Genomic DNA, 13,142 nt, shown 5'->3' with positions numbered 1-13,142 from the left:
ATTAGAGACAAATGCACATGTTGCACTTCAAAGAGCGATTCTCCTTGGAAGAGCAAACATTGGTGCTCATTAATTGTAATGGGAAAGTGCATCTAATTACCTGGACCCCAGGTAATTTGATCTAAGATACTTCGACTTCAGCTACGCTATTCGCGTAGCTGAAGTTGCGTATCTTGGATCGATCCCCCCCCCCCCCAGTGTAGACCAGCCCTAAATCTCTTAGCAACGGCTTTGAAAACTGAGCTGTAATTTTGCTATCTAGTGGACCGAGGCAGTGCCAGGCATACTTGCCCATTCAGATACTGAGAACCAGGTCATAGCATCTGTCTGTCATATCAGTAGCTGGAAATCCTAAATTGTTTTGATTTTCTTTGCAGTAGTTTTACTTTTCAACCTGTTGGATTGGGGGGAGGAAGCATGTTCCCTCAAAGACCTTATATCTTGGATCCTTCGCTATCTTTATGGCTTGTTTTGTGAAAGGCCCATTGCTGTGGGTATCTGGGCGGTTAGCATTTCTTTGGCATTCGTGTCAGAAAGAGTCGAGTGCCATCTGTTACCCTTCTGTTGCGAAGGACTAGATTACAGATCTCCTCAGTGGGTGAAGTGGCACCTTCCACTCCTGTTACAAACTTCTGTTACTTCTGTTGCATTTGCCCAGCTCTGCTCCTAATTAACTAATCGATCCTTTTCCTGCCCTTCCACGTTAGCTCCACTGGAGGAGAGAGGGTGAAATTCGCCCTGTGCAGTGGACCAGCACAAAGCTAACATAGGATTTAAATGGTGCATAAGCTTGAGGGCTTTTAAGTGGGACTTAAAGGGGGTATAGTCCCATTCTGATCCTCTGCATATGAGTGAGTTTCACCCCGGATGTATAACAGTAGTGTTGTAAACTCATAGTAAAGCAAATGCCTTTTACAAACAGAAACAGGGAGTTTTATCTCCATCTTTCCAAACCATACTCGTTATTCTAGTATATATCTTTGTTATGGATTACTTGTTACAAGTGCATCAACTGCTGTCTTGCAAGAGAAAGTCTTTGTGTTGTATATCAATTGAAAAAACTACCAATGAAACTTTAGCTGATTTTATTTCCAACTTGTTAGCTTCTGCAGTCACAGTGCATATCAGTCAGGGCGCTAGAAAATCCATTCATTATCGAAAGCACTGATTGCACTGATGCACAGTATAACAAATGTAGCTGATATGCAAAGTTGCCAAATTTAACACGGGGTTAAGCATTGAATTTAAAAAGAATGCTGATTCCTAGCAGCAGACATACTTCTTAGCGTTTTTGTCTAAAAAACTACTGCTTGGGAATAGATAGTTCTGGCAGTAGGTTTATATAAATAAATCGCCTTGCAATATCTAGCTTATATAGTCAAACTCTAAATTCTGCTGTGTTACTTTTCTAATTAAAAAAAATTCAACAGTGCTGGCCTCAAACTCTGTAGAAACACTATTGGACGGTTCAGTGTTTGGGGATGTTACTGGAGTATTTTTGACCTACTGTCTGGGTTGTTCTAAGGTAGAATTATTAGAAGGAGGTCAGTTGGCCATACAGATTTCCCCCCTAGACTGCCTGTTTCAAGCCAGCCCAGAGGTCTGCTCCCATGAATGCTTACCAAGCATTTCTATCCTGATGAGTGCCATGGTTTCAATAGTATCAGAGGGGTAGCCCTGTTAGTCTGAAGCTGTAAAAAGCAACAGAGAGTCCTGTGGCACCTTTAAGACTTAACAGATGTATTGGAGCACAAGCTTTCGTGGGTGAATTACATGCATCCGACGAAGTGGACATTCACCCACGAAAGCTTATGCTCCAATACATCTGTTAGTCTTAAAAGCGCCACAGGACTCTCTGATGGTTTCAATAGTACTGCTAGCTGTATTAAGCAATATGCTCAGTAGCAAGGGTCTGGCAGCTATCAGCATCTCATGTCTATTGGGTGGCCTATGTGAAAGTTATTCAATAGGTTTTAGGGGCCAGAAGGGACCACTGCAATTATCCTGCCTTCTGCACAACACCGACCTTGCCCTGTGGCCCTGATTAAGCAAACCATCCCCTCTCAGCCAAGCAGTCAAGCATATGAGTAACTTGAAGCATGTGCATAAGTTCTATTGACTTTAAGGCAGTTCACTTACATGCAGTAAGTGCTTTGCTGAGTCAGGGTCTCTATTAGGGGATGCCATTGTGTAGCACAATGAATGCTAAAGATTTGTTTCCAGGGAGACTGACAATATTTTATTTCTCTGCTTTCCTAAGGGTATTGTTCCCCTTTCAGATCCACACACTTCATCTCAGCACCATTGGCATTTGGTGCAAGCACAGGAGGATCCAAGTATCAGAGCTGAGAATTCATCCCATTTTGCTGAGAGGAGAATATGCTCATGTCAGATGGGTCTCTAAAGATAAAGAGTACATCCATTTCAAAGCCAGGGGCACCCTTGATGCAGAGCTGACATTGCTGTTGTTCCAAAAGCAATTGGGGAGAAGCACAAATCAGTTCTAAAGGGATAGGACGTTATTAGATTTATACTAATGAAATTTTACACTTATTGAAAATTAGCAGACAAGAGCATGAATGAAAACTACACACACACACACACACACTCTCTGCCTGTACATTTTTAAGTAGATTAAAGATAGTATCACTTTTATTGCAACATTAGCGCAAAGGTATATGCCAGTTTTATTTCTCTGATCTTAAAGGCCAATTTGCACTTGTTAGTTTTGCAATAGTAGACAGTCTGGTATCCTCGCCTCTGGATCATTTGTCATATTTCCTGTTAGAGAACTGGATGAAGGATTGTCTTCTCCGGCTGAACTGATTTGCTCCAAAGAGTTGTGCAAGGACATTGGATCCATCCCCGCTACTGCATTTCTAATTGGCGCTGCACCTGCTCCAGGGTAGGATCCATGTCCTCTTGCTGCCCTAATGTGATTTTAGAGTATAGCATATTCCTTTCCTGATCTGATGTTCCATCTCCATTTTCTTGTGGAGTAGGTGCAGGCAGGGGAGGGTGAAGGAGGTTTTCCAAGCAGCAGTGAGCTGTTCCTGTGACTAATCTGAATACCAGCTGGGTATCAAACATGCCTAGCATGCTCTGAGTGACTACCTTCAGAATATTGTGAACTTCCTCTTTATTCCCAAGAAGAGAATCTGATTGGGGGAAAGTCTAGCGGTGCCAACGGATTTTCTTTTGGTGCTGGACAATTCCCTGTACTGCACAAATGGCCAGAGGAAGGCTACGCTGCACTCCCTCTGTGATCTGCTAGGTTGCCATCTGGGACTGACACGGTGACGGGCTGGTGTCCCTGCTCCAGTGAATCAAACCCTCTCATCTGGACACCCCCGTACTTCGAGGCCACACCAGGCAGATGCTTTGGGTTCTCTCTAAACACGGCTGAGAAACTATTTCAGGACCCCAGGAATGTCTTTCCGAATATTGCGATCTACCTTGGTGAGACGGAAGGCTCTGTAGCTGGGAATTATATGCCTAGTCCCATGAATTGCCCAGGGATGTGCTCTCTCCTTCCAAATACATCACTAGAATGAAATGGCATATTTCCTGTTTACTTTGGGAGGGAGGGACATGTCATAAGCTGGAAAATTCTCTTCAGGAGCCCAGGGGTTAATTTCATTATATGGTAAATCTCTCCCAAGGTTGGATCGATTGTCTGTAGGATAATGGAAATAGACCTGCTGCTCTGTTGGATCATGAGGCATGTACTGTGGGTTTCCATGTTGGCCAGCTGGGCAGTCCTCAGGCAAGGGCTGCTCATGGCCCCATTTTCTTTGTCCAGGGTAAGACTCATGCCCTAGCTGATCGAAGGGTTCGCTTTGATAATAGCGGCTTCCTTGCCTCTGACTTGAAGGAGAATCTGGCGGATACAAGGGGGTTCCCAGTTGCCCTCCTGGGCCGATGCCAGAAGAGTTTTTTCTGTCATCCCAAAATCTGCCCCTAGAGTAAAGTGCATCTCCCCTTTGAGCATAGGAATAATGGTCAGGGTAGGAAATGCTCCTCCTGTGGCCCAACGAGGTACTTGATGGATACACGGAGCCTTAGGACTGCCCCACTGTGCCTGCTTCAAAGACAGGGGCGTTTTGCTGGTGGTTCCACACCTCACCTTCTGGAGAGGGAAAACCTTCTCTTTCAGGATAGGATGGGTTAACTGCCTGTCTTTCCCAGTCACAGTGACTGGTTAACAGCTTCTTGTATCTAAAAAGACACCCTGAGGGGATGGCTGGCTTGTCAGCTGTTTCCCACAACCTGGAATTCAACCAGTACCTTCCCTTGGATGACAGAAGTTGTCAGTTTGTCCTAAGATAGTAAAGCTGGGATCTGGAGAACTCCCTTCAGAAGGGAGGGTATTTGGCTTGTGACCGGTTTCGGTCTCACTGTAAGACGGTGCATTTCAGCATCAGGAAAAGGTATTTTCTCTCTCTGGTCAGAAGGCCTCTTTCCAGGCTGTTGGAAAACCTCTTCATGTCCCAATGGGGGTTAGTGATGGGTATCTCTAGAGGTTTCCTCTTCTACTGGTTGGATGTAGGAATTGTCTCCATACCCGGGAGCTTTCCAGTACACTGAGTTTTCTGGGGGACCCTGAGGAGTGAACGTGTTTGTTCCTGGCACCTCCTTGTTCTGGGGGATTCTCTATCTCTGAGAATACTATCTGTGATGGGATGGATCATGCCCAGAATTTGTTGCCTGCCTGAAGGAAAGCCCTGAGCAACCCTTAGGACTGGGACCTGCTCGGTTAGGCCCACTCTGTGGTGTTCTGTCCCGTTCTGGCTGCCTGTGCCCTAAGACTCTCAGTGGTTGGGTTGCTCTCGGGATTCTGGGAATTGATCCCGTTCCCTGTTGTACTGATGCCAATGTGGGTGGCATTCCCTCCCTGATCCCCATCCTTGGCTTAGGGCGTTGGCGGTGGTTGAGTTAATGGCAGGCCTGGTGGAATTAGCAGATAGATTGGTTGCAGGGCTCTCTGCTTTGGGTGATTCTTTCTCTGTTTTGGGTGGGTTATATTCTCATTCGAATATTTCTTCGGAGTAATATGGGGTATCTGTTGCTGAGCCCTTGAGAAAAGTGTCTGAAATAAGGGTTCTTGGGGAAGAAAAGGACAATTAATCATTGTATTGCACTGGTGCCTGGAGCCGCCCCTGGAACTCCCACCAGTTGCTTTGGAGGCACGCCAGGGGAGGGGCCATAGATCTGCATTCACATAGGCGTTGTATCTATAGTGTGTAGTTTGTACAAACAGCGCCGGAGGCTGTAGCTGTTAATCTAGGCTGTAGGAGCAGGTAAGGAGGGGCTGTGTCAGCCTGAACCCGGATTCTGGACGGGAGGAGGGGTTGAGCTGCAGCTACCCACACCCCAACACATCTGGGTACGTCTTCACTACCCGCCGTATCGGCGGGTAACGATCGATTTATCGGGGATCGATATAGCGCGTCTCATTAAGACACGCTATATCAATCCCCGAACGTGCTCCCCGTTGACTCCGGAACTCCACCAGAGCGAGCGGTGGTAGCGGAGTCGACGGGGGATCCGCGGCCGTCGATCCCACGCCATGTGGACCCCAGGTAAGTCGATCTAAGATACTTCGACTTCAGCTACGCTATTCACGTAGCTGAAGTTGCGTATCTTAGATCGATCCCCCCCCCCAGTGTAGACCAGCCCACAGAGTCTGTACTGTCCGGCTTTATAGGGTGGGAGCACACATCACACACAACAGACAGGGTGTGCAAATGGGGCCACAGTCCCTTGCTTGCTTTCATATTTCCTGCCTTACATTTATTTTAACAGTGCAGCCGTCCTCTTCCACTAACACACTTGTGTGCCGTTTCTATGACTGACTGAGCCACATTGCTGAACCTTCAAACCTCTGCACTGACTTCAGTGGGAGTCTTCCCCACCAGATCCCATTGAAGGATCCAAGACGTAGGCCCTGATCACACAGAGAATGGGCAACGGGATTGGAAGGGGTGACAGGGGATGGATCACTTGATGATTGCCTGTTCTGGTCATTCCCTCCGGGGCACCTGGCATTGGCCACTGTCGGAAGGCAGGACACTGGGCTAGATGGACCTTTGGTCTGACCCAGTATGGCCGTTCTTATGTTCAGAGGCAGAGGGCTAGGCACAGCTTGCCTCCTGCCGTGGTCAATAGCAGGACCGGGGCTGTATAGTTTGCACGGGGCCCCTTTGGAAGGTGTGAGCTCAACATAAGACACTGTTATTTTTAGTTTGGGCAGTGTCTGTTGATCAGATGTGCATGATGATATAGTGACCTAGAAGTTTTTTCCCTCCTTCAGATCTTCGGCTTTATCACTGGCCCAGTTCTAGTCTCCCCTTTTCCCAAGCTGACAAAATGTATAGAGGGACTGTTTTGCTGTTGGGTTTTTCCAGCTCACTCCTACAGGATTGGGCCAGACACTGCAAGCGAAGAAGGAGGGGTAAACATAACAAGCCAACAGAATCCCTCTGTTTTAAAATGCAGTGAAACATAGGCCAGGGGAGGCTGCCGAGCCTGCCCAGAATAACCGTATTAGCTTTAAGAGGCAGCGCCGTTAGTTTAGGTGCTAAAGGTTGCTTCAGTGAGAGAGGGTTTAGTGTGCCTGGTTGCCCTTTAAAGAAAAATACCTGGGAAAACATCATGGCTTGAAAGGATAGTTACTGTTCCCCATCCTTCACACCAGTCCCAGTCTGATCCCTCTTTTTCATCTTCTGCCTTTCCCTCGGTCCGTTCTCCCCATTTCCTGCTCTTCCCTTCATTAGCGCATGCAATGAGAGCAGTGTTGTGCCACCTCTTGTGATTTTTATCAGGAGTCTCGTAATATTTCTTTTTTTTCCTTAAAGCCCCAGCTCCTGGAGTCAGGTGACTACATGAGTCTGTCAGGTTTCAGTTAAAATAAAATTGTATTCCCAGCCCTCATGGCTGGGGAGAAAAGCTAGAACCAAAGTACATTAAAAAGAACCACATAGGTGTAACAGGAGCCAATGGCTGGAAACTGAAGTGAGACAAATTCAGACTGGAAATCAGGTGCAGATTTTTAACAGGGAGGGTAATTAACCATTTACCAGGATTGCGGTGGATTGTCCGTCTCCGGCAATTTATAAATTAGGTCAGATGTTTTTCTAAAATCTATTCTTGTTGGAAGTAGAGCATGAATTCAGGGGAGTTCTGTGGCTTTTGTTTTGCAGATCAGAATAAATTATCGTAATTGTTCCCTGTGACTTTATAATCTATGGATGCTAAAATGACTCTTTCACTTATTTAATAGGGAAGAATAATTCTCACGAATGCAGGAATGGCTTGGTGAAAGTCTGTGTCCTGTGTTTATTCAAGAGGTCAGACTAGATTAGCACAGTGGCTGGTAAATGTATGCCTCCTTTCAAGCTGAAAGGAATGCAAATTTAGGCATTTTTCATATATTTCATTTAGGCAAATTCCTCTTACAGCCCACGTGTCATTGGGCCAGCTATGTGGCAAGAGCAGTGATAGTGCAGTATTATTCCATTTGTGCAACTGTTCAGTGCACTTCTGGTGACACACGGTACACTCGGCAGTATATGCAGCTTTATACATTGGGTATGTAGCTAATCCACAAAGTAACCCTGTGCCTGTGCCCCTGCCCCACTCGGTTCCCTTTGTGTTTCTCCGGTGGGCTGGAGACAGGGGCGGTTCTATGTTTTTTGCCGCCCCAAGCAGGGCAGTCAAGCGGGCTTCAGCGGCATGCCTGCGGGCGGTCCGCGGTCACACGGATTCGTCGGCGTTTCTGCAGGTGGACCCAGCCCTGAGCCCCCGCCCACACACCAAACCCCTCGGCCCCACACCCGGCACACATCATGTCTATAATTAATTCCGCACATGGAGGTAAAAAATTAGAGGGAACACTATGGGGAGCCCCATATTTAGAATCATAGAATCATTAGGACTGGAGGAACCTCGAGAGGTCATCTAGTCCAGCTCCCTGCCCACATGGCAGGTCTAAGTATTATCTAGCTAGACCATCCCTGACAGGGGTTTGTCTAACCTACTCTTAGGGTACGTCTTCACTACCCGCCATATCGGCGGGTAGCAATCGATTTATCCGGGATCGATATATCGCGTCTCCTTAAGACGCGATATATCGATCTCCGAACGCCCTCACCGTCGACTCCGGAACTCCACCGGAGCGAGCGGCGGTAGTGCAGTTGATAGGGGAGCCACGGCCGTCAATCCCACGCCGTGTGGACCCCAGGTAATTCGATCTTAGATACTTCGACTTCAGCTACGCTATTCGCGTAGCTGAAGTTGCGTATCTAAGATCGATCCCCCCCCAGTGTAGACCAGCCCTTAAAAAATCTCCACTGATGGAGATTCCACAACCTCCCTAGGCAATTTATTCAAGTGCTTAACCACACTGAGAGTTAGGAAGTTTCCCCTAATGACCAACCTAAACCTTCCTTGCTGCAATTTAAGCCCATTACTTCTTATCCTGTCCTCAGAGGTTAAGAACAACAATTTTTCTCCCTCCTCCTTATAACAACCTTTTACGTACTTTAAAACTGTTATCATGTCCCCTCTCAATCTTCTCTTTTCCAGACTAAACAAACACAATTTTTTTCAATCTTCCCTCATAGGTCATGTTTTCTACACCTTTAATTATTTTTGTTGCTCTTCTCTGGACTCATTCCAATTTGTCAATGTCCTTCCAGAACTGGACAAAATACTCCAGTTGAGGCCTAATCAGCAGAGTAGAGCAGAAGAATTACTTCTCCTGTCTTGCCTACAACATTCCTGCTAATACATCCCAGAATGATATTTGGGTTTTTTTCAACTTTTTTTTTTGCTTTTTTGTTGACTCATATTTAGCTTGTGGTCCACTATGACCCCTTTCAGCATACTCTGTCCTAGGCAGTCATTTCAATTTTGTATGAGTGCAAGTGATTGTTCCTTCCTAAGTAGAGTACTTTTAATTTGTCCTTCTTGAATGTCATCCTCTTTGCTTCAGACTATTTCTCCAGTTTCTCCAGATCATTTTGAATTTTAATCCTATCCTCCAAAGCACTTGCAACCCCTCCTAGCTTGGTCTCGTCCGTAAACTTTATAAGTGAATGCTAGGTCATATCTAAATTATTGAGGAAGATATTGAACAGAATTGGACCCTGATCCCTGCGGAACCCCACTCATTACGTCCTTCCAGCATGACTGATAAATACTCTCTGGGAATGGTAGTACAACCAGTTATGTATCCACCTTATAGTAGCTGCATTTAGGTTGCATTTCACTAATTTGTTTATGAGATGGTCATGCGAGATAGTATCAAAAGCCTTATTAAAGTCAAGATATACCACGTCTTCCGCTTTCCCCCATCCGCAAGGCTTGTTACTCTGTCAAAGAAAGCCATGCTGACTGTTACTTATCACCTTAGTATCTTCTAGATGTTTGCAAATTGGTTGCTTATTTTCTTTCTGGGTAGCTCTAAAAGACTTTTGTGAAACTGCAAGATTACTACATCTCTATTACGTTTTGAAATTATAGACTGACTTGACTGATCATATATTTTTATTTACTTTAACGTCTCAATATCTCTCATTCCTTTTTCCTAGCTAATAAACCTTTAGTTAGATTACTATAGAATTGGCTACCAGCATTGTCTTCACATTGAAGAAGAGGGTGGATTTAAATAAGTACATAAGAACATATGAATGGCCCCACTGGATCAGACCAACGGTCCATCTAGCCCAGTATCCTGTCTCCCAACAGTGACCAGTGCCAGGTGCCCCAAAGGGAATGAACAGAACAGGAATCATCAAGTGATCCATCCCCTGTCGCTCATTCCCAGCTTCTGGCAAAAATTTTATGAGCTTATGCTGTGCAGATTTTTCTATACAGTGCAAGAAAGTATTAGTTGGGGTTTATGTCCCAAAATGGGTGTGCACGTGAGTGCTGCGGGGATCCTCTCACAGAGAGCTGACTTTGGTCTGTGTCTGCAGCCGGCTGTGGCCCTACGTATGTGTGCGCTGCAAGAGGCAGGCGAGCGTAATTCAGCAGGAGCAGCTCAGTGACATCCCAGTACATTAGGTGGCATCCCAGAAGGGGGTGGTCTAAACGATAACAAAGTAGACTTGGGTCTTGCAAATTTGTGTCTATTTTGTCAAACTGTCTCAGTTGAAGGCGAAAAGGAAATTGGAAATGCCGAAACGGTTCATTTAAATATTTCTGAAGCAAAACGTCTATAATGCTTCATTTGACCCAAAGTGAATTTTTTTTCTGACTTCTCAGTTTGCCAGAAATACTGAAAAAATTCATTTTTAAGTTGACCCGAAAGGACCGTTTTTCAGCACAGCCAGCGAATTAAAAAAACCCAGTACTTTTCTGCACCTCTAATCCAAAACACTTATCTTGCTGACCTTCCCCATGCCTCTTAGGCTGGGCCTGTGCCTAATGGAATGATCATGGGGGACAGAAATTGGTTTCTCTTTGAGAAAGGGGAGCGTGACAGCAATAAAAATATGCCTCTCAGAAGGCGCCCTAGACTGCTAGGGCTGACTTTGTTTCCAAGCCGTTTCAGCCCTTTCTGAGGCTGGGCTGAGCTGGAGCGTGTTCACTCCGGCATGGGTAGAAAGTCTGAGGGGTTTGGGTGGGAGTGGGGAAGGACGAATGACTTTTTAGGGGGCTTGGATGGATTTGGTGGAATCTGAGGGGTAGGGAAAGCACATTAATAAAAGCTATATCACATGTACGTATCGCTGACTGAGGCAGACCAGTTTGCAGCAAGTCTTTTGTTCAAAATGTGAGAGTGCATCCCCGAGGGAACTGCTCTCAGATTGAAGCTCTCTTTTGATCTAATCGGGAGTGGGGCACCTTTTACTGTTGAAAGCATCAGTTCTACATTTGGGATTTACCTGAGCGCCCCCCCCCCACCCCATGTTCCTTTTTCTACAATGAGGGCTGGCATCTCCTTCTCCTCAGGATTGTATCCATGTTCTCTCCCACTGCCCCGTACTCATTGCGCTTGTCTTTACCCTTTTTGTCTCACTGTCATCATCCTCCTGCATTTGCTTGTCTTGTCGCTTTACCAACCTAGGCACCGCCACCAGGTGCCGGGGCTTCATGGGGCGAGACAGTCGCTGCTGGAGATGCTCCGTGCAATGAGCATGCTGATTAGGTGGGCACAGATCACTGCCTCTGGGAACTTTATTTGAATGGCTAAGCTGTGTAATGATTCTGTTGGCACGGTGCTGTCCCCCAGTACAATATCCAGCCATGGTGTAGGTAACAGCTGTCAATATGTAAATACCAATAGAGCTGGGGCCCAGACAATGGTTACCCCCCACACACATTGTTTGACTCGGATGTCAGAAACGTTTTGACTCTCCAATTCTTGACACAGCCTGCCCTCAAGAGGTGCTGGCAGCTGGGGGTGAGGGATTAAAGTTCAAACTGGGGACATCCCTGGAGTCATTTTACAATTTCTTTGATTAGCCTATTTAATGCTCTGTTGCTCACTCCATAGTAGATGTTTTTGCCAGTGCATCAGGCATAGCAAATACTTGAACAATAATGGAGTGGTGTGTTTCTTCAATACACTCAGGGCTCTTGGAAATGCCAGGCATCTTGCATGAACTGTGGCTGTTTGGCCTCGTTCCCTGCCTTGCACGTATGTTGGGCATCAGGGGGCATGGTTGGATCCACAGCAGCTCTCACCATCAAAGGGCATGAAGCTATCAACGAGAGCTTGAGTTATTTCAGGGGCGGCAGCAGGTGGAGTAGCCACTGAAGAGCCTCTGCTCTGAGCGGCAGGTTCATCACCCGGGCTTGGCAAATTGTTGTTGCCTTCTAGGCCCACTGGAGTCTTCTCTGGAAGGGGATTCCAGCAATTCCAGGACCTGACGGATTAATTCCAGGAAGAGACTCCAGGAAGGAACTCCAGGGGAGCCTGCTTGGGGAACAAAGATCAACCCTCCTTGGGCTGCTGGCTAATCATCCTCAACAGTAAAATCTCCCTGAAGGGCTGGGTTTTGCTGCATTCCCCCAAATCCAGTGCCCATGCCTACAAAACGAGGAGTCATGGCCTCCTCCGCCTCTCTGAATAGCCCATGTTGTTCCACCACATCAGGGTTAGTCGGACTTGCTCCAGCGGTGCGGAAAGCAGCTCTATTTGGACAAAAGCCTCACTATCTGTGTGGATTTCATGCAAGTAGTGAAATCTGCTGGCTTGACAGCCCTCTAGTTACAGAGCAGGCAGAAGCAATAGAACCTTTCTCACGCAGTAACATGGATACCTATCTGTCTCTCGTCTCGCTCCTAATTCTTGTTAATAAAAGAAAATGTTTGGTATGGGAAAGTAGTATTTTCCATCTTCCTATACTTCTAGTCAGATCTGTTTATAGATTTTTGCTCCATTTTCCTTTAAAAACAAACCACCACCAAAATACTACTTTTGCTCTTGAAGGATATTAAACTTCTATTCAGGGTTTTCAGGTCATCATATCTGTTTTGTCCAAGGGTGAAAGTAACTAAAGCGACTCACCGGTATGCAGGGCCGGGGTCATGAGCACGAGGCAGGGCCTCAGCCGGAAGAGACAGGGCCTTTAAACCCCTGGGCCCTTTAATACGAGCCCCATGGTAGCGATGGCTGTGGCGGCCTTTTAAAATGCTGCTGGAGCCCTGCGGCTCCTGGCCGTTGCCGCTACCCCAAGGCTCAAGCAGCGGAGCTCTGGCGGCAATTTAATGGGCCGGGGTTCCAGCCGCTGCCAGGGCCCTTTTAAATTGCTGGCCTGGGGAAGATGCCCCTACCATTAGGGTTGGCTGTGTACGGGACCGGCTTACTTTCACCTCCGGTTTTGTCATTGATCGGACACCAGCGTCCAGATCATCAATGGTGCTTAAATTCCCTTTGAAATCAATGGGAAATCAACCTTTGAGGATCTGGGCCTTAAAGCCTGCATTTACACTAAGGCCCCTTTAAACTGCTCAGGTGTGTAAAGTGGCTGTAAATGACATATACATTGTAATAATTTAAGTTGTGTAAAGTAAGCGAGACTTACTCTGGCAGTGCAAGCTTTTTGGCACAAGGATCTTAGAGCTCTTGCTTAATACTGGATTAAAAAGACAGGTGGGAAAATGTGTACCTATTGCCCCGAAATACATAT

General features: G+C 46.4%; 1 pseudogene; it reads right to left on the bottom strand.

The window, feature by feature from the left end:
* Positions 1–3,487: 3,487 nt before the first annotated feature.
* Positions 3,488–11,102, bottom strand: LOC113409433 (annotated as a pseudogene).
* Between the last annotated feature and the right edge of the window lie 2,040 nt (positions 11,103–13,142).

The sequence above is a fragment of the Terrapene carolina genome, unplaced genomic scaffold (assembly GCF_002925995.2).
Source record: "Terrapene carolina triunguis isolate 2854851 unplaced genomic scaffold, T_m_triunguis-2.0 Scaffold33356, whole genome shotgun sequence".
Taxonomy (NCBI): domain Eukaryota; kingdom Metazoa; phylum Chordata; order Testudines; family Emydidae; genus Terrapene; species Terrapene triunguis.
Note: the sequence above shows the minus strand (reverse complement) of the source record. Positions and strands in the feature narration are given on the sequence as shown.